This window comes from Amblyomma mixtum, chromosome 2 (genome assembly GCF_055824585.1).
Source record: "Amblyomma mixtum isolate Tamu chromosome 2, ASM5582458v1, whole genome shotgun sequence".
NCBI lineage: Eukaryota > Metazoa > Arthropoda > Arachnida > Ixodida > Ixodidae > Amblyomma > Amblyomma mixtum.
In genome coordinates, this window is record NC_143013.1 from 149302464 (window position 1) to 149327732 (window position 25269).

The 25269-nt window shown below is 47.9% G+C and overlaps 1 long non-coding RNA gene across 1 annotated transcript in view; it reads left to right on the top strand.

The window, feature by feature from the left end:
• Positions 1–25269, top strand: part of LOC149361236 (uncharacterized) — a 40734-nt gene that overhangs the window by 14724 nt on the left and 741 nt on the right. Inside the window, exons 3-4 of the long non-coding RNA XR_016288384.1 lie at positions 3177–3251; positions 24772–24825. This is a non-coding gene — a long non-coding RNA (uncharacterized LOC149361236). The remainder of the gene's footprint in view (positions 1–3176; positions 3252–24771; positions 24826–25269) is intronic.

The following is a 25269-nucleotide window of genomic DNA, read 5'->3' on the forward strand; positions in this document are numbered from 1 at the left end:
TGTGCCGGCCAGCGTTTAGGACTACAAAAAAAGAGAGACCCGTAATTACATTATGTGCTGGCAATGCGTAGCATTTGAACCTGTCAATTGCTGCTTTGCCAGAGGTTACAGATGGCGCTTAGAAGACCTAGGTTCCGATTCCCGTGCAGTGCTGGCCGCGCCCGATAGCTGGCATAAGACTCGGGAGGGACGAAATAATGCGGCCCATGTAGCATTACGGAAGCTACCCTTTCTCGAGCGGCGCGTCTGGACACATCTGCGGAAAGCTTCAGTTTTAGGGCTAGGACGCATTTCTGCGGTAAATGAAGTGTTGATAAAAAGTAAGCTCAGTTTCTGCACATAATGCGGGTTGGTAGCGTTCATTACTTACTTCTATATATTGCTCTCTAGTATGTTAGCCTTTACGATGAACCAGGTCACTTATGCAGGAGACTGTTGCCTTGCGAAATGTACATTCGTGAAGTCTGAGCATAATCTCGCGCTGTAGGAAACACCATTGCATGATTCTTGATGTGTCAAGAAAGAGGTAAGCCTATCTGGGTTACCTACATAAACAGTTTGGATTTTCAGCTAGAAAAGGGGGCGCTGATGCTATAGCATACACTAAGATGTTCTTGTATAACAACCTGCTGTGATAAGTAATAATGGGCAGCTGTTGGGATCGCAATCTAGAGGAATTTCATTACAGATGTCACGTAGGCCAAGCATGCTGAATAGTGCTACGCCATTGAAAGACGCCAAAATTGTTATCGATCAAAGGAAGCGGGCACGGCTCCAGCTGTAATTTAGGGCCTAGATTTACTTTAACACACAGAAGAGCCCAGATTAGGAGAAATTCGTTGCAAAAGTGCTTGATGCAGGGCGCTGTGGTGTGCCTTTCTGCACCATGAAAATATTTTGTAGCTACTTTAAATTGCCGTATATTCGAGCAGCGTTGTCCGTCCGTGCAGGCACAATCTGCGTGTGTTATAGGGGTAGAAACATGAAAAAATTGTTAACCTTTTAATGGCTTTGGATACATTGTCGTGCCAGGCCAGTGGGAGATAAAGGACTTTAAAGAACCGTGGTGAGGCTCTATGCTTGAGCTGTGTTCGTCTCGAAACGTCCTGAAAAAGTTGATCACATCATCCTCAGTTGTCGTGTTGTTGGTTCATGAGATTGTCCCATATTTGATGACATTTTGAACACTAGCGAACCTGCGCTGTACACTTCCAAAAACAAAATAGCGACCGTGGGTGCTTGGCCCAGAAACGCTGAGAACACCGAGCAGTAGACCATGACATTGTAGGAAACAGGCGTATACAACTGCCCTACTGCTAGTAGGGGCAACTGGTGTCTACAATATTTTGTGCACCACAAAAAGGCACCTCGGTGGCAGGCCAACCGGTTTCGATGACCACCAGGACGTTGCTTCTGTACCAGAAGAACGTGTTGTACCAAAGTGAACGTGCATGTTTTCTCTGGCAGATTTAATTTTAGGGAAGGTTTATATCGTGCCCTGGCTTTGGTGCGTTTGGTTTCGTACGTCACTGAAAATATATTAGCAGTGTGACCCTGCTTACTGCACGAATAGCAGCAGGCTATTTCTCCAGCTAGACCTGTTCAAATTCTTGATTATGCTTCCTAGTGCTCACTTTCTATTACCGGCACGTCCATGGTCAGTCGCGACGCTAATATTCATCGCTGCTATTTTTATGAAGGAAAACAGTATTCTCCCCTTTTATGCTGGCTGTGTGTTCAACGCTGCGTTCAACAGACTTTTTCTGCGATGCGTTCTCTTAAACCTTAGTTTTAAGTTGCAGCTGCTCGCTATTCACAGAATTTCAACACACATCTCAAAAAAGCTTACCTTTCAACTATCGCCAATTGAAGAAGCTGGAGCCTGCCTTTATTTCACGGTGCAGGCAGTGAAAGTACGCGTCGAGGACCTTGAATCCCTCATTGTACTTCAGGGTATTTGGCTACTTTGGCGTGAACTCTCCTTAATTCACTCCTATTACGCTTGCGCTTAACGCATCAATGAGAAACGTCCTATTCGCGGATTTAACTCCAGTTTGTTCAAAGTAGGCTTTCAGCTCCGTTATGCGCTTACTGTGTCGTGTGCGACTAGTGGCTGATGTGTATTTATGCGGTGCGGCCAAGAGCACTCAATCATGAAATGATTGCATGACACATCTCAGGTATTAAATAGCGCGCCAAAAGCACACATGCTCATATTATCATTCATTTGGAATTCAAAGAACCTAGTTTCGCGAGTCGCTGACTCGTAGATCACGCCGCACCCAAAAATATTTTTGGGTGGTCCACCGATGGCCCACGGAGAACAGAGAATAAAGATCCGAAAATCGCTGCCGCAATGAATGCGTTAAATACGCCCTTGCTTTCCCAAGTTGAACGTCACACTCAGGAGTTGGCGATTAGCCGTGGTTGACGCTGTTTATTTATTTATTTATTTATTTATTAATACTGCAATCCCAGGAAGGGATTTTCGCAGGGTGAGCATACAGAAAATAGGTAAGTACAAATATTAAGAAAAAAAGTACAAAGGCCACAAATTAATAATAAGCAACAAAATTGTTGCTGTTGTGCATGAAGCCTCTGTTCTGAGCGGCGTGCGTGGTCGGTTCACGTCGCGGGTGCGCTGTAAATCAGTCGAGACTGTTGCTTAACCTGTACACTCACTCTGTTTGTTGCGCAGCGTAAAATGCAGACGGAAGCTCGGGCGACTAAATGATTATTCGTTTCGATCAGCATGAGCTTGGGCCTGCGGGTTAGAAGGAGCGAGAGAGCTCGCGATCGACGTATTATGGGCGGCTAACAACCGGAGCCCACTGTAGTAAGCTGAGGCGTTGGAGCGGAATATTCACTGGAAAAGTCACATGTTTGTTGAACAAACATGGCGTCAGCTACACCCTACAAGTCTTATATTTTGACATGACAGATTTTGATAATCTAAGGCGAGTGCATTCTTCCAAGCATGTACTCACCGTGCTTTGTTAGCATGACAGGCCGCTAAGTGAAAACCAGAATGAATACAAATGAAAGTTCGAAATATATTACAATTCAGAAAAACTCGATTGGGTGCCTACTCATTAGCCATGTTCAGAGCTCGAATCACCGTAAATACCAAAGCGGTATTCCTAAGGTGCATTGCGTGTGCTGACTTTGTCACGCAGGGATCGAAAGTTTCTCAAGACAAACTGGTCGCCTGCATGAGAAAAATTGGAAATGGTGTGTTTTCGCTGTATCCGGTGGGTTTGAAGCTCCTTTCCATTGTCTGTATAACTGGAGTGTATTTCAAGTGGTGCCAATCATAATATTGCCACGTATCATTGTTGTGTTTGTTCGTTCGCGCTCAAGGCTGCAGGAAAGGGTTGTTATCACTTTTGTTTGTGACGCGAGAAGCGACCAGACTAATCTCGAGTGATCGCAGCCATGAAGGGCTGCATCTAGGTTTTTCCAGATTGCTGTAGATCATCTTGTCCTGTTATCTGGAAGTTTCCTTGCCGGCTTTAAATTGAACGATGCCGCGAGCAGCGGGCATTCGTAGTTCGACGACCGCCGAGCACGCTTGTTGCTTACGCCGCCACCGAGTGAGTCAGTTCTTTTGTGGGCGCAAGTCAGCCCAAATAAAGAGCTTCGTTTGCAAGTATTTCTGGTGTCTTCCTGACCGCTGGACTGCCGTCACTACAACGTGACATCTGGTGGAGGTGCTGGGTAGCCTTCCTGGTACCGGACAACCCCTGCAAGTCGTGACGCCAGCCCTTTGAGTTATTCGCCGGAAGACCTGACTCCAGTCTATCACGCAGCCTCTGGAGCCTCCAGCCATGACTTACGCCGCAGCAGTGCGCCGTCCTGTACCTCGACGACGGGACCTAAGCCCCTATCGCCCTTAGCCAGCTGCGCTGGAGCGCCGCCCTCTCGCCCCAACTCGCCCGCCCTACGAGCGTCGTACACGGCCGAGGAAATGCGTCGACAAAGAGAACACCCGGCCAGCGCCGCCCACGATGCTTCCACTGCGGAGAAGCCGGTCACATTCGCCGGTACTGCCCATACAGGAGAATGGGCATCTGAGGGTTCCCTTACGACGCCCCACGACCCCGACCCGGCCAGCGACCAGCCGAAATCGGATTTTTTTGCGTCGGGAGGGATGCTCATCGCCGGGCCGCCTATCGCGTTCTCCGTTGCCATCGTCACAGCGCTAAGTATCTCCTAGCCGAGGCTACGCAGTGCGTAGACGCTTCCCCAGCCCCCGAGGGTTGAACTGAATGGGGCAGTCTCTGGAGGTGGGGTTGCTTCTGAGCGCAAGAACTAAGATCCTTCATCGACGAAAACAGAAGGCCATGCCCCCTACGACGACGACGACGACCCCTACGACAACGACGATCCCTACGACGACGACGATCCCTACGACGACAACGATCCCTACGACGACAACGATCCCTACGGCGGCGACGATCCCTACGGCGGCGACGATCCCTACGGCGGCGACGATCCCTACGGCGGCGACGATCCCTACGGCGGCGACAATCCCTACGGCGGCGACGATCCCTACGACGGCGACGATCCCTACGACGGCGACGATCCCTACGACGGCGACGATCCCTACGACGGCGACGATCCCTACGACGACGGCGATCCCTACGATGACGACGATCCCTACGATGACGACGATCCCTACGACAACGACAAATACGACGACAAATACGACGACAAATACGACGACAAATACGACGACAAATACGACGACAAATACGACGACAAATACGACGACAAATACGACGACAAATACGGCGACAAATACGGCGACAAATACGACGACAAATACGGCGACAAATACGGCGACAAATACGGCGACAAATACGGCGACAAATACGGCGACAAATACGGCGACAAATACGGCGACAAATACGGCGACAAATACGGCGACAAATACGACGACAAATACGACGACAAATACGACGACAAATACGACGACAAATACGACGGCAAAAAACTACGACAACACCGACGACGACGACGACGACGACGACACGGCCAGACTTGAAGCTTTTGCCGCTGCCCTTACGCCTTATTAGGAACGCTAAAGGACTCTAAGTTCTCGAAGCATTCTCCGTGTTTAATTTCATTTTAAAGCATCGAGACGATGCTTCTTTGGAAGGGGGGGTAATGCCACGTATCATTGTTGTGTTTGTTCGTTCGCGCTCAAGGCTGCAGGAAAGGGTTGTTATCACTTTTGTTTGTGACGCGAGAAGCGACCAGACTAATCTCGAGTGATCGCAGCCATGAAGGGCTGCATATAGGTTTTTCCAGATTGCTGTAGATCATCTTGTCCTGTTATCTGGAAGTTTCCTTGCCGGCTTTAAATTGAACGATGCCGCGAGCAGCGGGCATTCGTAGTTCGACGACCGCCGAGCACGCTTGTTGCTTACGCCGCCACCGAGTGAGTCAGTTCTTTTGTGGGCGCAAGTCAGCCCAAATAACGAGCTTCGTTTGCAAGTATTTCTGGTGTCTTCCTGACCGCTGGACTGCCGTCACTACAACGTGACAATATGCGCTGTGTGTGTGCAAAACTACACAGGCTCTCTTCAAACAGAGGCAGCGCAATTTGTTTTATGGCCCGGCCCTCGTTGACTGCAAGACCTGAACCTGTGCTCTTTCGATGATAAAAATTTTTCTCCTAGGATGGGCCTTAAGAGGGCAACCAGTTTGCCGTGGTTAAGGCATTACATGCAACGGTCTCATGGTCTTTGGAAACGTCTGCTGTACTAAGCAAACATGATCAACCAAATGGTCCCTGTGTTCGCATTGTGAGATTTCACTGTAGTCTGCTGGGCGTCAGCCATGTTATGGCGAGCGTCTAAATTGCAACTTGCCCGGCAGCAATAGAACGCAGGTGCGAGTAAACGCTGCCACGTAAGACGATGACGAAAAAAAAAAAACGAAAGAGCGGGTGCTCAATTATAAATAATCTTTTTCATAGAGCGAGGCAACAAAGCGATCACTAATCTCTTTTTTACTGAGCTATTTCACCAGTTGCATTAGTTGTTTTATAAGGCGCAGTAACTAACTTGTTCCGACCAAGCAGATAGTTTTATGTGCCCCATGTCTCTTGAGGGCTGCCTGCTGTCTAAAATTTCTTTCGGCAGTATTCCATTCGCGTCTTTTTAGGTTGGCACCCTATGCATTTCTAACTTTTCAGTTTGGTGAAAGGCACCATCATTCTTACTTCTTATGAACTGTCAGAAAAGGCAATTTCTGTGTGTGGTTCGCTTGTGCATCATCATCATCAGCCTGCCTGTGCCCACTGCAGTGCCCAGGCTTCAGCCAAGTCTCTCCAATTACCCCTGTCCTTTTCCAGCTGCAGTCACCGCATCCCCGCAAACTTCTTAATCTGATCCGCTCACCGGACTTTTTGCCACCCCATGCCACGCTTGCCTTCTCTTGCAATCCACTCCGTTACCATTAACGATCAGCGGTTATCTCGTGTTCACATTGCATGTCCCGCCCAAGGTCATTTCTTTCTCTTCTATTCGACCAGGAATTCATTAAACTGCGTTTGTTCCCTAACCCACTCTGTCCTCTTCTGGTCTCTTAACGTTAAGCCTTTAAATTCTTTAAATTACAAAGGATTCCCAAAATTTTGCAGTTGGCCCATCTTTAGAAAGGTTGCGAGTAGGCCTAGCCACAAATTTTAGCAATAAGGGTTCATGAGTCAATGCTCATATATGCGGATTCAGGCATTCTCAACTTTACGCTCCTATGTCCCTGCGAGTCCAGTACAGGGACATATGTCCAGTCTTTCTGCAATCGTGCAGTGGTTAAGGAATGTGCCACTGCTTTGCGGTGGTGGGAGGCGCTGCCACAGATGGGGCATGCGCGACCAAAGTTGCTTTTCCCACGCAACCTCATGGTAGAGGCCCGTGTGCTGTGCGATGTCAGTGCACGTTAAAAAACCCCAGGTGGTCGAAATTTCCGGAGCCCTCCACTACGGCGTCTCTCATAGCCTTAGTCGCTTTGGGACGTTAAACCCCATAAACCAGACCAAACCAAGCAACCTCATGGCATCGATCATTATTAAGTAGCCACCTGCAACTGTGGTCTCTTTGCTTACAATCCAGTGGGCAGGTTCGAATTACGCCACAAGGCCACCATATGCCACTTTATTTTTCGCTCACAACGCCGACGCCGATGACGTCGACGGCAGATTTTCTTGGTAGCGGGTCCTTTGCGCTATCGCGTTGATATGAAAGTTGGGCCGAGCGAAGAAATTTGGCAGTTGGCCTACCTCAAAAACTTTTCACATTTAACTAGCCCCCAAAGCATGGTACTTGGCCCACCTCAAAAATTCGCACTAGGCAGACCTTCAAAAAACTTGGCAATTGGCCCACGCCAAAAATATTACACTTAATCAATGCCAAAAAATCACACTTGGCCCACCACCAATACCCGCCACGGTGGCTCAGTGGTTAAGGCGCTCGTCTACCGAGCCGGAGTACCCGGGCTCGAACCCGACCGCGGCGGCCGCGTTTCGATGGAGGCGAAACGCAAAAGGCGCCCGGGTGCTGTGCGGTGTCAGTGCACGTTAAATATCCCCAGGTGGTCGAAATTATTCCGGAGACCTCCACTAAGACACCTGCTTCTTTCCTCTTTCACTCCCACCTTCCTCTCTTCCCTTACGGCGCGGTTAAGGTGTCGGCCGAGAACCTTTCCTCAAAAACCTGTTTAACAATTTACCAATTTTACCACAAAAGTTTTTTAGTTAAGCTCTTCCCCCAAAATTGCCACTTTGTCCAACTCCGAACATCTGGCATTTATCTCAACTGACCTAGGTTACGCTGGCGTAGGGGGTTATGTGCAGTTTTCGCGTGAAAAGGTGGTGTGATGTCAAATGGGCGGGAAAATCTGGCTTGAGCCGGTTTTGTCAGGAAAAAATGTCGGGAAAGTGTAGTTACAAGTGTTCCTTGGGAGAAACGATGGTTTATGTGCGGCGGTGGGGTGTCGGGCACCCGTCTGCATGTAGCTCACAAATAGGGAGGCCGCATGTCAATGTGTCTCTGCAAATGGAAATTGAAAATCGGTTTTGAGACAAGAAAATAATGCGGTATGCTGCAACTGTCTCAAATATCTCGGAAGACACCCACACCGTAAGGGAAGGTGTAAAGGAGGGACCCAATTGAAAAACACACTTCCGCTGAGGGCTTGCGTCCCAGCGTCATGCCTGATTATGCGCCCACTATGGTGCTGTGCACGGGGACGCGGTATACTAGAACCCATACTGCTACGCGGCACTGGTTGCCAGGGCAAAAAACGAGCCTGGAATAAAAAAATACAAAAAGTAAAATAGGTGGCCTGGAGTATAAAAAACTACAAAGTAAAAAAGGAGCACCAAAAATGTTTGCAGGAGCATAACTCGAACCAAGCACTTTATGACCACTTACCTGACACTGTAACCACTACGCCACACGAACAATACACAGGGAGCTAATATTTTTGTACTTTTCAATGTCAGGTCTTACTAATTAGTTCAGCGCCGCCGGCTAAAATCATGAAGCGAAGCTGCGGCCGCGGCTTCACGATGACCGCTCAAGGAGCGCTGAAGCTGCTTGCTGGCTCTTGAGATTCGCCACTGATGTTCTGAATTTTTACGCGCAGAGTAGTTTCCAAGAAAACACTTTAAAATGACAATTTTCACAGCTCTAGAATGTTTAGCTATGCTCTCTTACCGCGCACGGAATTGTCGCTACACACGGAACTCCGGCGCAAAACTTCCTGGCATATTGCAGGACGCCGCTTCACAAGCGGCCTGCGGAGCAGCGCACTCCAAATTTTGCTGCCAACTAAGCCTGTATAGAAGTCAACAAATCAGGAAGCGTTAGGCGATCGACGGCTCAGCAGTTGGTATTCACTGTAATAAAGTGTGTAACAGTGAAGAAACACATAAGAAATAGCGCACACACGCACTGTGTGCTCTTTCTTTTCTTTGTACTCTCTGGTTCACCGTTCTGCAGACAGTTTTTTGTATTGTTTTATTCTTTGTGCACTTCTGATTCAGGTTGGCTGGAGCGGAAAGAGCGAGCCTAAGCTCGCTGCTTCGTAGGCTTCGTTAGTAGCCTGCGATGAAGCTACCTGGGCATATTTCGGCGGTATCCGCTGTATTTCAGTGTCTTCAACTATATATGTTCCAAGTTTTTCACGATAGCCTATATTTTTCCTTTCAGTTTTTTCTTGCAACTTGTTCGCCAGTGCCTGATCTGCGGGTATCCGCTGCGTCGAATTGGCTAGCTTAAGAACGACGGACTCACCCATCTAAACACTTGAAACAGCGAGAAATTGCATTCATTTTCTACTAAGTCGCAAACTGAGAACCCAAAAACAGCGCATGTTGGCAGAGCATTGCTCATTTGTCCGATCTATCGGCTCCCACTTTTCTAACTGCCGGCTATGTTCAAACTGACACTGGGATCAGCGCTATATTAACGCGTGAAGCGCTTGTTCCATTGACATGAATGATATAGCACTGGCAAATCGAGCGTGACTATGCAGATTCCAGTGTTTATCTCCTTCCTACCGGCGAAACCGGTGTCTTCTCATCCCATCTTCAGTGATATCCGCGGACAGCCACGGTTCTCAGCCAAAACCAGCGCGAAAAACATACTGCTTTCGTGCTGGCAGACGCTGAACTACGTTGGTTTTTGCTATAGGGGAGTGATGGAAGGATGAAACAGGTGTCGCAGTAGAGGTCTCTGGAATAATTTCGACCACCGGGGGTCTTTAACGTGCGCTGACTGCGCAAAGGACACCGATGCCTTTTGCGTTTCTCCTCCATCGAAACGCGACCGCCATGGTCTGTTTCGAACTGCGGTACGCCGGCTGAATAGACTAGTGGGTCTTTGAGTTTGCGTCTAGAGAAAATAGTGTATGCAAGGGACGAAAAGTTATTCGCACGAGATGCATTGAGGGAGTTTTAAATATAGTTGCCTAGGCGGACTCCTGGATCCGTTTCCCAATGTTTGGCTAATATTTCTGCTTAGGAGGCAATATTCGAAAGTTGAACAACGTAGGCGGTGGAATCGAGCCTTGGGGTGCGTCCTTTTTAATGAGCGCCGGTGGCGTGGGCTGATTATCTGGGTCAATCGGTCTTACTCTGCGAGCGGTCAGGAAGTTTTGAATATAGGTGAATAGGTGGACCTCTGGATCGGTTTCCCAAAGTTTGGCTAGGATTGCGGTTTTGGTGGCATTGTCAAAAGACCCCTCAATGTTCACACGCACAAGGGCGTGTAGTTCGACCGTGGTGCGGAGTACAAATATATCTTTGGATATTCCGGCAGTAAAATATCGACAAAACACGCTCTCACGGTAGCCAATGAGTGGAGGTGGTAGATGGTGACCGTGTTCTAGGTGCCACTCCATGCGATTGCGGACCAATTGATAATCTTTGCCACACAAGACGAGAGTAATTTACAAAGGAGGTTTGCCGGTTAATTAATAGATCTACCTGCTTTGAATACAAGAATAACATTGAAGTCTGAATTCAGGAGTCAGGAAGGCTACGAAGCCTGATGTAGGTTACTTGATCCGAAACAGGAACTCTACTCTCGTCGGATAGTGAGTTGGTTCCCTGATCTATATCTTCAAGGGAAGCAGGCGGATAATCAGTTGGTGGAGGAGGGAGCTGGAGGGCTGGATAAAGAGCGCCCTGTACTTCGTTCATTAATATGTCTAAGACGTTCAATCTGAGCTAATCAGTCATACGTATTCTGTGTGCAGTTGGCCGTTCAAGTTATCGCAAAAAGACCAGCAGTTTTTTGGCGGGAGGTGCTCAGCATAGGCTAGCCGTTGTTGGTTTTATTAGCTTATGCGCATTTCAAGTGAGCGATTGGTTTTGTTGCCTGCGGAAAGTTTCAAAGGACCTCTTGCCATCCTCTGCTAAAAGTTGTAAAAATACTCGGTTGTAAAACCCCCAGCGCACATTCAAGAAGATGGCCCGATGTCTACAAGAATTCGCCGCCACCACACGCCGTAGAGAGCGCGTAGAGCGCGCTTCGGAGGGCCGGGGCCGGCACGAGAAGAAAATCTTGACACTTCTACATGGTCTGTTCTGAAAGTAGTAGGACTGATTTTTTCAAACAAAATTTATTCAAGGGAATAGTACAATCTATTACAATTTTTCAAGGTAGCACCCTTCCGCACCTACACGCTGCTGTCAATGAGTTTTACAGTTTTCGTACGAATCCAGGAACGCCTTGACCGGAATGCCGTTTAGCTCCCTTGTCACAGCCTGTTGAACCACCTCTACCGAACCGTAATGTTCCCCCTTAAGCGTCAATTTTATTCTCGGGAATAGAAAAAAGTTCGGCGGGGCCAAGTCGAGGCTGTAGGGGGGCTGAGGCATCGTTGCCGCCTTGTGCTGGGCTAAAAATCAGGGTCCTCATTCACATGATGAAGAATATCCTACCGGTTGGCCTTTCCCTCCTCTGACAACACTCCCGGCACCAACTTCGCGCACGCTATCCTCATGGATAAATTTTCTGTCACGATCTCAAAAACGTGGGTTTGAGGAATGCTGAAGTCATCAGCAATCATTCTGATACTCATTCTACGATCACTGTTAAGTAAATGTTTCACTCGCTACACATTTTCGTTGGTCTTGGTGGTCCAAGGCCGTCTGGAGCAGTCGTCTTCCTCCACTCTTTACTTACCCTCTCGGAACAGCTTGTGCCACTCAAAAAACACCTGATCTACCCATGGAAGCGTCACTGTAGGCCTCCTTAATTATGTTGTGAGTCTCTTTAACCGTTTTACCAAGATTTACTCAAAATTCGATCGCGTATCGCTGATCCAGTAAACGCACGATGAATCTGCGTGACGAGACGTTTCGACAGGGGTTCAGAGTACAATCGACCTCCTCCATTCAACGGCCGAGAGCCGACTGCCCATTTTCCCCAGCATTCCCAATATCCCCCTTCAACGATCCTGCACGCGCAAACCACCTCTCGTCCGCCCGTTCGCTCAGGAAAAAACGAGTCCCACTACTTTCAGAACAGACCCTGTATACCTCGCGACAGCTTTTTTTGGCAAATGGGTAACATAGAGCTGCGGAACATAGAGCCAGCTTGCGGTTAGCAGTTTTTTTTTTGAAAGAGCGAATCCCGCTAGCGAAAAAAAGCAGGTTAAAAGTTTCATAGATTCGAAACTGATTTCTGGCAGGACAAAATTACGAGGAACTTTAGTGGCTAAAGAGGTGAAAGGCGAAAGCCTGGGTGCTGCATTCTTCTACGTGATTATTGACTGCACACTTTGATGGTGCATTAATTAACTGCTAATTAATTACGCTTAAGATTCACCTTTATGAGTGGATTGGATTGGATTGGAAAACGTTTATTGTCAGCACTGAGCCCTAGTGGGCATTATACTAGGTGGCTTCGAGCCCATGGCTCTTGGCGACCTTGTGAGCCCACTCAGTGGCCCGGACTTGCGTCAACGGGTCTGAGCTGGCCAGTATAGCCTCCCACCGCTCTAGTGAAGGGACTGGTAGTAGGTCCGCCGGTGGCGGCGGCTTTTTGCAGCTCCATAAAATGTGGTCATATCCGGCTATCTCGCCGCATTGTTTGCAAGTAGCGTTGTATTGTGTTGGATACATGTGTGCTAGTCTCGACGGGCTAAAGAAGGCTCGCGTCTGGAGCCGACGCCACGTTACCTCCTGGCTTTTGTCGAGCTTTTTGTCTGGTGGCGGATAGATCCTCATTTCCAGTTTAAACTGATTGGTGTATTCGTGAAATGATATGAATGCATCTCTCGTGAAATTTGGGGACTCAACCCGGCTCACTGCTCGGCTGACATAACCTCGAGCTATACTGTGAGCCAACTCGTTTCCCCTGTTCCCCGAGTGTGCCGGCACCCATATTAGTTCCACCTCTCTTTGGTCCCAGTCTTTATCTCTTAGGATTCGTTCTGCCTCCTGGGAGATCATACCCCGCGCAAAATTATTGATAGCCACCTTGGAGTCGCTAATTATGGTGACTGCTTTGGTGCTGGCCATTGCCATGGCGATAGCCGCCTCCTCCGCTGTCCCTGAGTTTTTTGTTTTGACCGAACCGGCCGTTAATGTTTCACCCGAGTCGTTCACGGCCACGACCACAAAGGAGTCTCCTCCTTCGTATTCCGCCGCGTCTACATAGGTTGTGTATTCCGAGCCTTCGAGCTTGGCTTCAAGGGCCTTTGCTCTGGCTCTCCTCCTGCCTTCGTGAAAAGCAGGGTGCATGTTTTTTGGAAGTGATTTAATAGTGAGTAATTTTTTAACTTTGGTCTGTAATTTTGCCTGCGCGTTTCTTTCCGGAATTCTATCATGTAATCCTAGGTTGCTCAGGATCTTTCTCCCCGGGGGTGAGGTCGCAAGCCTCCTTAATTGCGCAAATATATGTGCCTCGCATAGTTCCGTGGTGGTGTTGTAGATCCCCAGTTTAAGAAGTCTTTCCGTAGGAGTTCAGTGGGGCAGCCCCAATGCTGCTTTATATGCCTGCCTTATGATCCCATCTATTTTGTTCTGTTCCGCCAGCCCTAGCTTGAGGTAGGGAACGGCGTAAACTATTCTGCTTATCACGAAAGCCTGAACCATTCGGCAGAGATCTTTCTCTTTGACTCCCCGTCTTTTGTTAGCTATTCGCCTTATGAGCCTGGTTGTCATATTAAGTGTGGACTTAAGCCTGTTTATTGTCTCTGTGTTCTTTCTATTGTCCTGTATTATAAGTCCTAGGACCCTGATTTTGTCAACTCTGGCTACCGGAGTCTCATTTACCAGTACGTGAATGTCTCCTGCGTTGGTATCACGTTTCCTAGCCCCCCGGATCACCAAAAGTTCGGATTTGCTTGGCGAGCATTTTAGTCCTGCCCATTCCGCGTAATCCTGGACAATATCGATCGCGTGTTGGAGATTTTGTTCTATTTCCCCATCGTTTCCTGTATGCGTCCATATTGTTATGTCATCCGCATATAGCGTATGGTTTATACCTTCGACAGTCTTCAATAGCGGCGGTAGGTTCTTCAACGCCAGGTTGAATAAGAAAGGAGAGAGCACTGAGCCCTGCGGAGTTCCCTTGTCTCCCAGCTTAATAGTTTCTGACTGGATGTCTCCTAGATTTATTTCTGCGGTTCTGCCGGTTAGAAAGTCTCTTACGTAATCGTAGGTCCGCTTTCCAGGGGCAATCTCCGCCAGATTAGTTAGTATGACCTCGTGTTTGACGTTATCAAAGGCTTTATGTAGGTCTAGGCCCAGTATAGTTTTGGCGCCCACTTTGTTCGGCGGGTCTATGATGTCTGCTTTGAGCTGGAGCATGACGTCCTGCGTGGACAACTTGCTCCTGAAGCCTAGCATCGTTTCAGGAAATACCTCCCTTTCCTCTGCGTATTCCTGGAGTCTGTTTAATATGACATGTTCCATCAGCTTCCCCAGGCAGGACGTTAGCGATATTGGCCTGAGGTTGCCCACTTCAAGTTTCTTCCCGGGTTTTGGAATAAAGATTACTTTGGCATGTTTCCATTGTGAAGGTAGACTACCTCGTTTCCAGATCTCAGTTAGGTAATCTGTGACTGCCGTGACCGAGACTAGATCTAGGTTCCTTAGCATTTTGTTGGTTACCCCATCTGCCCCCGCTGCCGACGTGGTTCTTAGTTGACTCATTGCTCTCCATACCTCCGCTATCGAGATGTCCTCATCTAGCTGTGTGTTGTCTGCTCCTTGGTAAGCTGGAGGTGAACCCCCTTTGTCTCTATTAGGTCCGCGGCTGTTCCCTGGTATTTGTGAATCAATCGTTTAAGCTGCCCTTGCGCCGCCGACTTTGTTTGTCCTGGGTCTAGTAAGTGGCGAAGAAGATGCCACGTGTTCTTGCACCCTAGCTTTCCATTCATTTCATCGCAAATTTGTCCACAGTGTTGACGCTGAAGCTCGTTTGTGTAGTCTTCTATTTGTTTTTCGAGTGTCGATATTCTCTTCTTTAGCCTTCTGTTGTGTTTCTGTTTTTTCCACCTCTTCAAGAGGCTCTCGTGGGCTTCCCACATGTGGGCCAGCCTCGAGTCTGTGATGTCATGTTCGGTGGTTGGGGTCTGTCTAGTGTGACTGTTTACGTCTCTTTTGAGTGTCTCAACCCATTGATTTAGATCCGATATCTCCCTCGCAGCGGTTCTGTCCCGGACTTTTCGGAGGGTGTCCCAGTCTGTCAGCTTCGTTTCGCGCAGCTTCCCCTTCATCGGCCTGGTTTGTGTTTCAATCTCTATGATGTAGTGATCGCTACCCAATGTGTGTCCTGTGTTTGACCATCTTTCACCCTCGAGGTCTTTGCCTAGCGTCAAGTCTGGGGACGTGTCTACGCTGACGCTATTGCCTCTCCTCGTGGGGTCTTGCGGGTTGTTTAGTAGCGTGAGCCTTAAGTTTTGGATTTCTGTCCATAGTTTGTTTCCCTTAGGGGAGGCCGTCCGATATCCCCATGCCGGATGCGGGGCGTTGAAGTCCCCCGTGATTACTAATCCCTTCTTATAAGATAGTCTAATGGCTTTACGTAATAGGTCCGCCAGCCCTGTGCCCCGGTTTTTCGGTGAGTTGTATATATTCAGAATAAAGAGACTGTTGTCCCCTTTTCTGTTTGGGATTATTTCTAACATCACGTAGTCCTCGCTTGTGCTTTCGAGTGCGTGTTGCGTTGCCGTTAGATTTCTTTGCACTAGCGTGGCCGTGAACGACTTGGGTTTGTGCTCTTTTTGCACTTCTAGCGGGGTGTATGCGGCGTAGCCATTTAATTTGACCATGCCGCTTGCCTCCTGAACCGTGATTACGTCCGGTGTGGTTATGTTTTTTTGAATGTATGCCTGCAGGTTCCATCTTTTGGACTGGAAGCCTCTGCAGTTCCACTGCCAGATTCTAATTTGTTGGCGAGGGGCCATGATGTCCTATAGAGGCTGCTGCTGCGGTTGCAGCGAGGGGAGGGTGTTGCCGGCAACAGGGGGAAGCCTGGCTTCTATGTTTGCTAGTTGTTCCAGAATTTGCTGGAAGCAACCCATGGTTCGTTCCCTGAACATGACGAATTCCGCCGTCAGATTGTCAGCACGTTCGGCTTTTTGTCTACCCTAGCGGTCAGGGCATCAATTCTAGCGTCTTGAGCGTCAACCCGCTTCAATAGTGTGTACATGTCTGACCTAACCTTGATGTGGGTTTTAGCCGATGCGTCCTCGTTAGGACTTTCTGCCGCCTTTTTGGGAGTACTGTCGTTTGTGTTTCCCTCTCTGGGTAGAGGTCTTTTCAAGGGGACTCTGGTGTCTGTGTCCATTGTGTTTTGAATGTCTTCCCCTTCATATGTGTTACGCGGGGGCGCCTGACTCGCGTTTTGTGATTGTTGCAAAGGTGGTTTTTCGACCACCTTCGGCTGTTTTGTGTTAGCGTTAATGAGTTTCCTCAGCTCCGCCATCTCCTTCTTTATGGTGTCTAGCTCTCTGTCTCTCTTAGCGAGCTGCTCTACCAGTTCCTTCTCCCGAGCGGTTTCCCAAGAAGAGGCCTTATCTGGCCAGCTCACCTTTTTGCCCGCGTCTCTGTCCTTGCTTGAGCCTCTTCTTCTGCTCGAGCTGCTCTCTCTGTCAGGACCCGAGCTGGCGCCTCCGGTCCCCGGTAATGGTGGGAAGGAGCTCGATCTGCTTCTCCCCCGGTGGCCTTGGCGGGTGCCGCTGTGGTCCCAGGTCTTCGGTCTTGGTTGGTGTCCGGAGTTAAGTTGCCCCAGGTCATTCTTGGCTTTATAAGGTTCTTTCTTTGCCAGCCGATACTTGCAATTCCGGCTGCCGGTGTTGTGTGGCCCCCCGCATACGATGCATTCGGGCTTGCATGTCGGCAGTTCTCCCTCCGGTGGGTCTGGATGGTCTTCGCCGCATCTGCGGCAACGCTTTACCCATGGCTTATAGCACACATCCGTCCTGTGTCCCGTCTTCCTGCAGTTGTAGCAGGTCTCTACCCGCTCTCGGTACGGGTAGACGATGAACACTGATCCCCAGTAGAAGACTTGTCTGGGAAGCTTTTTCTCTCCAAAGGTGATGAGAATAGATCTCGACTTGCCAATTCTTCTGGCGTTGAGTACTACGATGTCCGGGTTGCGTTTGATGAATCCTTGACGGACTTCTTCCGGTGTTCCGATATCATAGGCGTTGTATACCACGCCCTTAATTGCGTCGTCGGAAGCCGCTACGTAGGGTGCCATGGCGAGGGTCTTCTCCCCGATAACTATCGTCTTTATCCTCGCGTAGGTGCTCGCGTGTTGACGATTCGGTGTGCTGATCGTGTGCGTGTTGTTCACGGAGTTGATTCTTGAAGTGTCTTCGCCCAGGACATCTCCGTATGGTAGTTGCGCGGCCGCGCAGGTGGCCTGCAGTAGGTGACGTGGCACGTAATCGTTCAAGTTCCAGCCTCTGGGCCTGAAGATTATTTTATAGTCGCTCTCCGGGAGCTTCGGCATTGGTGCCCTTTTTCGGATGTTCGGGTCTTGCCTCTTTTTCTGAGTGGCAGTCGATTTCTTCTCCCCGGCGCCGTGATCGCCAGCGTTCCCGCCGAAATTCGCGGCGGCGTTCGTGCCAGCGTTTCCAGGCTTCCTGCCTTTTTTCATCATGCGGTCGTGCATGCTGAGAACGGTCTCCCACTCACCGTTCTCAAATTCCGAGGGTGCCAGTTCATCTCCGTCGACGGCGTTGATCATCGTGGTGGTCACGGAGCCGCCCCAGGTGCCAGCTCCCGTCGATGCACGGGTAGCTACGCTAGGTCTGGGCGTTAGGCCTAGCTATCTCTCACGCGTCCGAGAGGGGACAAGTCCCATGAAATGTGAAATAGTCCACCGTTTGCCCGAAATCCAGTGTCCCCTTGCACGGAGGGAGAATCCGGATCTGTTCGCGGTAGTTTCCGGCCCGCAGGCCCAAGTTGAACGCCGAAAAACAGCTGCTTGGCGGGAGCGCATGCGACGCACGTCTGCACCGCTCTGACGCGGGTGGTGTTCACCTTTATGAGTGGAACGCGACAGCGTGTTGTAGCGCTGCCAGGGAGTCCACGGAACGCCCCCACCCGTTCGACGCGATGCCTTGCCCTTTGAACGCAACGCTTTTTGAGGAAAGGAAATGGGGGTTAATTCTTTGTCATCTCGGTGGACACCTGAGCCGCGCCGTACAGGGAGGGAGGAAGTGTGAGTGAAAGAAGAAAGAGGGGCCGTAATGAAGAAAATTAAAATTGTATTTGAGGAAAGGAAATTACGCATTAACTGTCTCACATATCTCAGTAAACACAAGTCGAAAATTGTATTTGAGGAAAGGAAGTTGCGCAGTAACTGTCTCACATATTTCGGTGCACACCCGTCAAAATTCGTGCGCGGTGACGTCACGACAATTCGGAGCAATCTCAAACGCGGACAAATGCGCCTTGCTCGTCGGTAAATTGGTTTTTGAGGAAAGGAAATGTATCTGTCTCTCATATCTCGGTGGACATCTAAACCTCGCCGTAACGAGAAGGAAGGAAGATGGGAGTGAACGAAGACACCGTATTCACTAGACGCACCTTTGTTCATTACAAACCCTCGAGAACTAAGATAGAAATCGAAGTGGATACAGAGATAGCCCTGCGACCTTTCCTAACAGATTACAACATCTGTGTGTCGCACTCAGTGGGTCTTTCGGCAGGTTGCTTTCTTTTCCTAAAGAAGAGTCTACCTATTTTTGACTTTAAGTACCAGGTTGACATAGAAGGGCGTCTGATATGTTGTGACTTTCGACTGCATGGCGAGTCGTGGAGGGTTATCAATGTGTGTGCTTCAAATAATCCGGTGCAACGAGCAGTTTTTTTTCATGCAATTGCAACTCTCCTAGGATGTGATCGTTATGTCGTTTTCATGGGTGACTTCAACTGTGTGTGCGACCTACGCGATCGCACAGGTCCTAACCGAAACGCCGATAAGAGCTCTGGATAATATTGTCTATTACCGAAAACGCAGGTTTAATTGATACCGGTTTGTCATCCACCCTCACATACATGAGAGGAGCCTGACATTCACGCCTTGATCGCATTTACGTTTCTGTCGATCTCCTTAAACGGCACATTTCATGTGATGTCAAGCCTGTTTCTTTCTCAGATCATGCTATGGTCATTGCGCGGATTGGAGAATGCGCCCGTCTCAAATTTCAGCCGCAGTGGGAACTGTCTAAGCTTAATTCCGAGCTTCTAAATGATGAGCATTTTCAGCAGCGAGTGATGACAGCTTTGGAATCTTGCTTGGTCATGGATGTCCCATTATTTGCAGCTTGGGAGATGTTTAAGCTAGAAGTTCGTAGCATAGCTATTGAGATCGGCTCCGTGAAGTCTTATCTTAAGCATGGTGAGGAGAAACGGTTACTTCAGAGTCTTTATAATCTACATGTGCTTGAATGTGAGGCTCCTGGCTTGTACACAGAGGAAATTGGTGCTGTTAAGTGCAACCTTCAGAAGTTTGATGCAGAACGCTATCGTGCGGCCCGTGTACGATCCCGCAGCAACCGTGCTCTGCACTCTGAGGAGCCTACTAGACAGGCCTTGCTAGATGAGCGTCGTCACGTGGCTGCCAAGCGAATTTCTGAGCTCTACTGTGGTGGTGCCCTGGTCACAAGTACAGATGTCATAGTTATCGACTTTGAAAACCACTATAGCTCTCTGTTTGCTGTCACGTCTAGCACTGCTGATGATGATCATATAGCGCGATTGGTGTCCATGATTAACCCACTCAATGAGGATGAGTGCAAGGCAATAAGTGGCTCTTTAAGCTTGGGTGAATTGCAAGATGCAATTGATCAATTGCCGCTTTCGAATACCCCGGGGCCTGACGGCCTCTGAGGAGAATTTTACAAGGCATTTATATCCGTTCTCGCCCCTGTCCTGCTCCAAATTTTTGAGACAAGTATTGATGTTGAATTTCTGCCTCAGTCATTTACAAAAAGTCATATTGTCTTTATACCAAAAACCGAGGATAAGGAAAAACTTCGATTTGTAGATGGCTACAGACCAATCACGCTTTGTAATGTAGATTATAAGATTTTTGCTAAAGTACTGTCAAATCGGCTGCAGCTTGCAATGTCTACTTTGATTGGGCCTCATCAAACATGTGCCTTGCGGGGACGGTCAATACAATCTAACCTACATGTAGCGCGTACGGTGTTGCAGTATTGCAGTGACGCTCAAGAACAATTAGCAATGCTGCAAATTGACTTGGCAAAGGCATTTGATCGAGTGTGCCATTCATTTCTTTTTGCACTTTTAAATCACGTCAATCTCGGTTCAATACTTTCTACTGGCATACGCCTTTGTTACAAATCCTGCACCACGCGCTTGATTGTTAATGGCTGTCTCTCGCAACCAGTCCCAATTCAGTCTTCGGTGAAACAAGGGTGCCCACTGTCTCCGCTCCTGTTCGCATTATACTTGGAGCCACTTTGCATAAGTGTTATAAACAGTAGAGCTGTCAATGGTTTCCGAATAATGGGCCACGAACTGAAGGTATTGGCTTATGCAGATGACCTTGCGTTTTTTTGTACTGATAAGCCAAGCATCGATGAGGTTATACGTTTAACGAAGGACTTTGGTTCGGTGTCAGGAAGTCGGATTAATCGCTCTAAGAGTTGCGGTCTTTGGTTTGGTAGCTGGGGTTCGACACCTGCTGAATATGCTGGTATAACATGGACATGCAGGCCACCAAAGTACCTTGGCGTCCCTTTGAGTGCCTATAAGCATAGCGCACATTATTGGAAAGCCCGCGTGTCAACTCTTCAGCGTTATGCTCAAACGTTTGTCCCCCATGGCCTCTCAATTTTTGGCAGGGCGACTGCCTGTAATCTGTTTCTGGCAACTAAAATATATTATGTACTGCAAATTATTCATTGCGCAAGAGTTCCTATCCAACATTTTCATAGGGTTTTCGCTACTTTTGTGTGGGATTCGTCTTTTGAATCCATGAGGCGTGATAACCTTTTTCGGCCTGTAAGCGCTGGCGGCCTTGGTCTAGTTCACCTCTATGTCCGACAGATAGTGTCACGTTTCATGTTTTTCCGTGACACTACACACCCAATAGTACGCTCATTCCTGCAAACAAATTTAGTTCATGTTTTACCCAACCTCATTGTGTCTTCCAATGTTTGTGACCGTCCGTGTTTGTGGGGCATAATGCAAGAGGAGTATTTGGCTGTCCGTTTCCTACTTGTTCGTTTTTCTCCAGAGTTCCTTTTTTTAGTGTCGAGAAAAAAGTTGTATAAGGATTTGATTAGTATGCTCTTCCCTCCGCCCATGTACCGCTCTCTGTATTTTGGTTTACCGGGGCATGACGTACTCAAAAGAGTACGTAAGATGCCAGTCTCGCCGTGTACGAAGACCTTTTTCTTTAAGTTACACACCGGTACGTTGCCCGTTAGAACATGGTTAGAGAAAAAGGGCATTTTTGTGTCTACCGTTAATTGCCGCCTTTGTGATGAACCAGAAACAATTGAGCATTGTTTCATCAGTTGCAGAGATGCAGTACTCTTCTGGGATATCCTGCAACGGACATTTAAAAAAAGAATTCATCTGACTCCACATTCTGTTCGCTATCTCACTGCGCTGCCATTTGTTGATGAACCCCTGGACATGTTCTTTCTGACTGGACTGCACAGCCTCTGGAAAATCCGCATGATGGACAGACACTGTGAACCTGTTGTGTCTACAAAGGATCACTTCAGTCGAATGGTTGTTCATCTAAGAGACGTGTATGCCCAGACTGAGTACGAACCGGAGTGGCACTCACTATTAGTGATGTGCTCTGCATTGCCCCTTTCTAGTGCATGGTCTTTTCAATATGTTTGGTTTAACACTGTTTTCATAATGGCTTGTATATAGTTCATGTACATAGAACATTACATCACTGTAATAAATACCATGTTGAATAAAAAAAAAGCTTGCATGGCGGAGTGGTAGCGTGCTCGACTCGCACTCCGGAGAACGGGGTTCGATTCCCAAGCTCGGCCAATTTCTTACTCGGTTTTATTTATTTATCAGGTCTAACTAGAAAGGTTAATTAGGCTAATTGCTTAAGGAAGCAATTAGCTAAACTCAGTCCCACTTACTTGGAGCATAACTATGCGGTCCCTTTAATTGGTTGCATGGTTAGTAGCCAGAGTACAATTGGCCCCGTTTGAAATTCGCGCACTTTGACGTCACGACCGTTTCGACCAATTGAAAAGCGTGACATTTCTGTCGACAACTGCTGCTAACAACGATGAGGCATTAAAGGCTTCCGCCTTAAAAACTAGTCGCATCGCCGGTAGCTAACAGGTGGTTTGCACATGACACCCTTGGGTCATGATTGCCTTCGGCCCTTGGCGTCGCGAAATATCTTTGCCATCACGTAATAATATTTAAAAAAAAATGGCTGGGCAGGTTTTGGCTGTGCTTCCGGCCCGTGAGCACCCCGTGCGCATCCGCGTGTCCATCGAGGACGGTTTTGCTCGATTTGAAGCAAAATATCCTAGTTCGAACATAGACAACCATCAAAGGTGACGCTTCGGATCTTCAACTTGCAATGAGCCTTATAAACCTGCTGCCACTACCCGAGTGCTTTCCATGTGACTATGGACATTGATGTAGCATCGTGCCGTGCCCAGAAAAGCCTTATTTAAAGTCACTGTATAATAAGCAAGGGGAGAAACTGGCTGAACATCAACTGTCCCTCTTTGGGACGTGTCCCTCTTTGGGACACAAAACGTCGGTAGCATGACTGAGTTGCGCTGCGGCGGATTAAGGCTGTTCTTTTCTTGAAGTAGCCCCGGGTCACAAAAGTAACCTTAAGGAGTGGAATGTGTGCCGCAAATTAGCACGCGCGCTTGTGTATTGCGTCTGGAAGGCCGTTGCGATGAAGGCGTCATTTTTTGGCAGTTGACTTTGAATCCTCGTTTTGAATCGCTGCGTGTGGATCCACCGGTGAAATAGTGTTGAGGCATTCTCGCAGGCCACTGAACGTTTGATAGACGCAATGAGTTTATTATCGCCCGTTAATCTAGCACGAAAACTGAGTGAGCTATCCACGTGAGCGTCGCTTAGCTTGCTACTGCGCGTAGCTACCTCGAAGTCCCGTACACTCTTCTCGTACCTCGTACACTCTTCCAAAAAAAAAAAAAAATCACGAATGCGTGTTCTAGAAAAAAAAAATGTTTCTGTGAAGTCGAGAAAATGATACCGAAGAAAGCAATCCAGACACGAGGTGATATGCGGTCCGCGTCCACTGCTATTTTAGCAGCTGGGCGATTGGAGTGGCGGCGCGGAAATAATTTTTCTTCTGGAATCCGCACACCACAAGCCTTTAGTTTTGGCACTGAGAAGTTGCAGCTCCTGTTAAGCTTCAGGTGCGTGTCGGCAGCGCATCATGGTTCATCGCGCTTTTCGGTCAAAGCGCTTGTCAAAGCTTCAGTAGTAAAGCAATAGATTTATACCTCATATTAACACTAAAACAGTTCATCACCGTGGGCTCTAAAATGAACAAATAAGAACGCGGAGAAGGCTGTATGACAGGAATGAAACAGGCTGAAGCATGTTGGTACTCGCAAAAAAGTTCGAATCTTTTGTGTGTGAATATACGTGCGAAGAGAAAAAGCAGGACGTAAATGCGCAGGCGCGCGACGAACTGTCGACGCAGCGTCATAGGAAGTTCGTCATTCCGTGCAATGTGAGCGAGTAGGATGAATGGGCACCGCGCGAATGCTCGGCGAAGAGCTAGGATGCCAGCGCAGAGGAGGAGGAGGAGAAAGCGATAAAGGAATTTAATTTGAACTTTCAGCACCTTACGGGGTGTGCATGGCTGCACTATATTTTTTAGAGTTTTTTTTATGCAGGCAGGTAGGGACTGCAGAATAAGAATCTACTCGATTGCATTTGCGAAGTACTCTCAAAGAATGAATAACACTTTACCGGGGCTCTTAAGAGGAAAGTATACTACAGACGTTTGTCACGGTTACTCATTTACGGGAGAGAAGCGTGGAATCTAACCAACAGGGTAGAACTCAAATTAAAGATGTCTTAGTGAGCTGTTGAGAAGAAATTGACAGGTTCATCATGAAGAGACACTATGAAAGCAGAGAGAGTCGGTTAAGAAATAAGGAAAATTAAGAAATGGTTTTGGGGGGAAATTTAATCGGAAGGTTTGAAAACCGATTACCTTTTAGGCTAACGCACTGGATTCCGCAAGAAGGTAAGCGCAGCAGGGGGCATTAGAAAGTCAGGTGTGGGGATGAGATTAGATTTAAGGTGGCCGCAGCTGGCACTAGAAAGGATTAATTTGAAAGGTATCGGAAAGGCATTTGCTCTGTAGTGGGCGTAAATAGGTAGTAATTATACTGGACTTCGATGAGTGATTCAACCACTGATCTTTTTGATTTAACATGTTCTTAATCAGGTCAGCAGCCCTTCAAGCGTTATCTGTCATTCTTAAAGTGGAACCTTGTTAGCAGCCAGCTAAATGTACATTTCAGTTCTTGTGCGCACTGCGCATGGAATCTGCATTTGCATGCAACCAATATATCTACGCGATTATAATATGCAAAATTTCTGTGGATGTAGTGGGTCAGTTTTTGTGTTAAGAAAAAACACTGTGTCATATTTGCAACGCTGCTGTTTCGATTTTTTTCAAATTCTTGCTCCTGCCTTTGGATAATTTACGTGTGTTTTTCCGCGGACTTTGTTACATGTTTTAGTTTCCTTGGCCCTTTTTGCAGGAGATGAGGGAGCGGTACAATACGGATTGGAATGAGCTCATGGATTTGGTTAATGTAAGTAAACAGTTTAAGGCGAGAAGTCAAAGTAGTAATAAAGCTGTTACTGTCACAACAGAAAACAGAAAATGAATTCAGGCTTGCTAAAGCCATTTATGGTTTCACCACCTGGTAGTTTTACCAACTGGCAGGTGACAGTGGCACCTGGATGGTTTGGATGGCAGGCAGCGAAATCATGCTCTTTCATACGCACAAAAGAGGTCTTAATATCAGCGTGCAGTATCTAGAAAGGTGCCAGTGAAAATTATTGAAAGTGGGTGAATAAAAGGAATTCTTACTCATACTTTCATAATAAAATTAAAAAAAACAGACCGAAGAATGTGGGTCCGCGAGTAGGTGTTAGTCGAATGTATTTATGGAAAACTCGTAACGTACACAAAGAAAAAAGATTTTCATTAAGAAGTGTTTATGAAAGCACTTGGCAAAAACACACAAATCAGG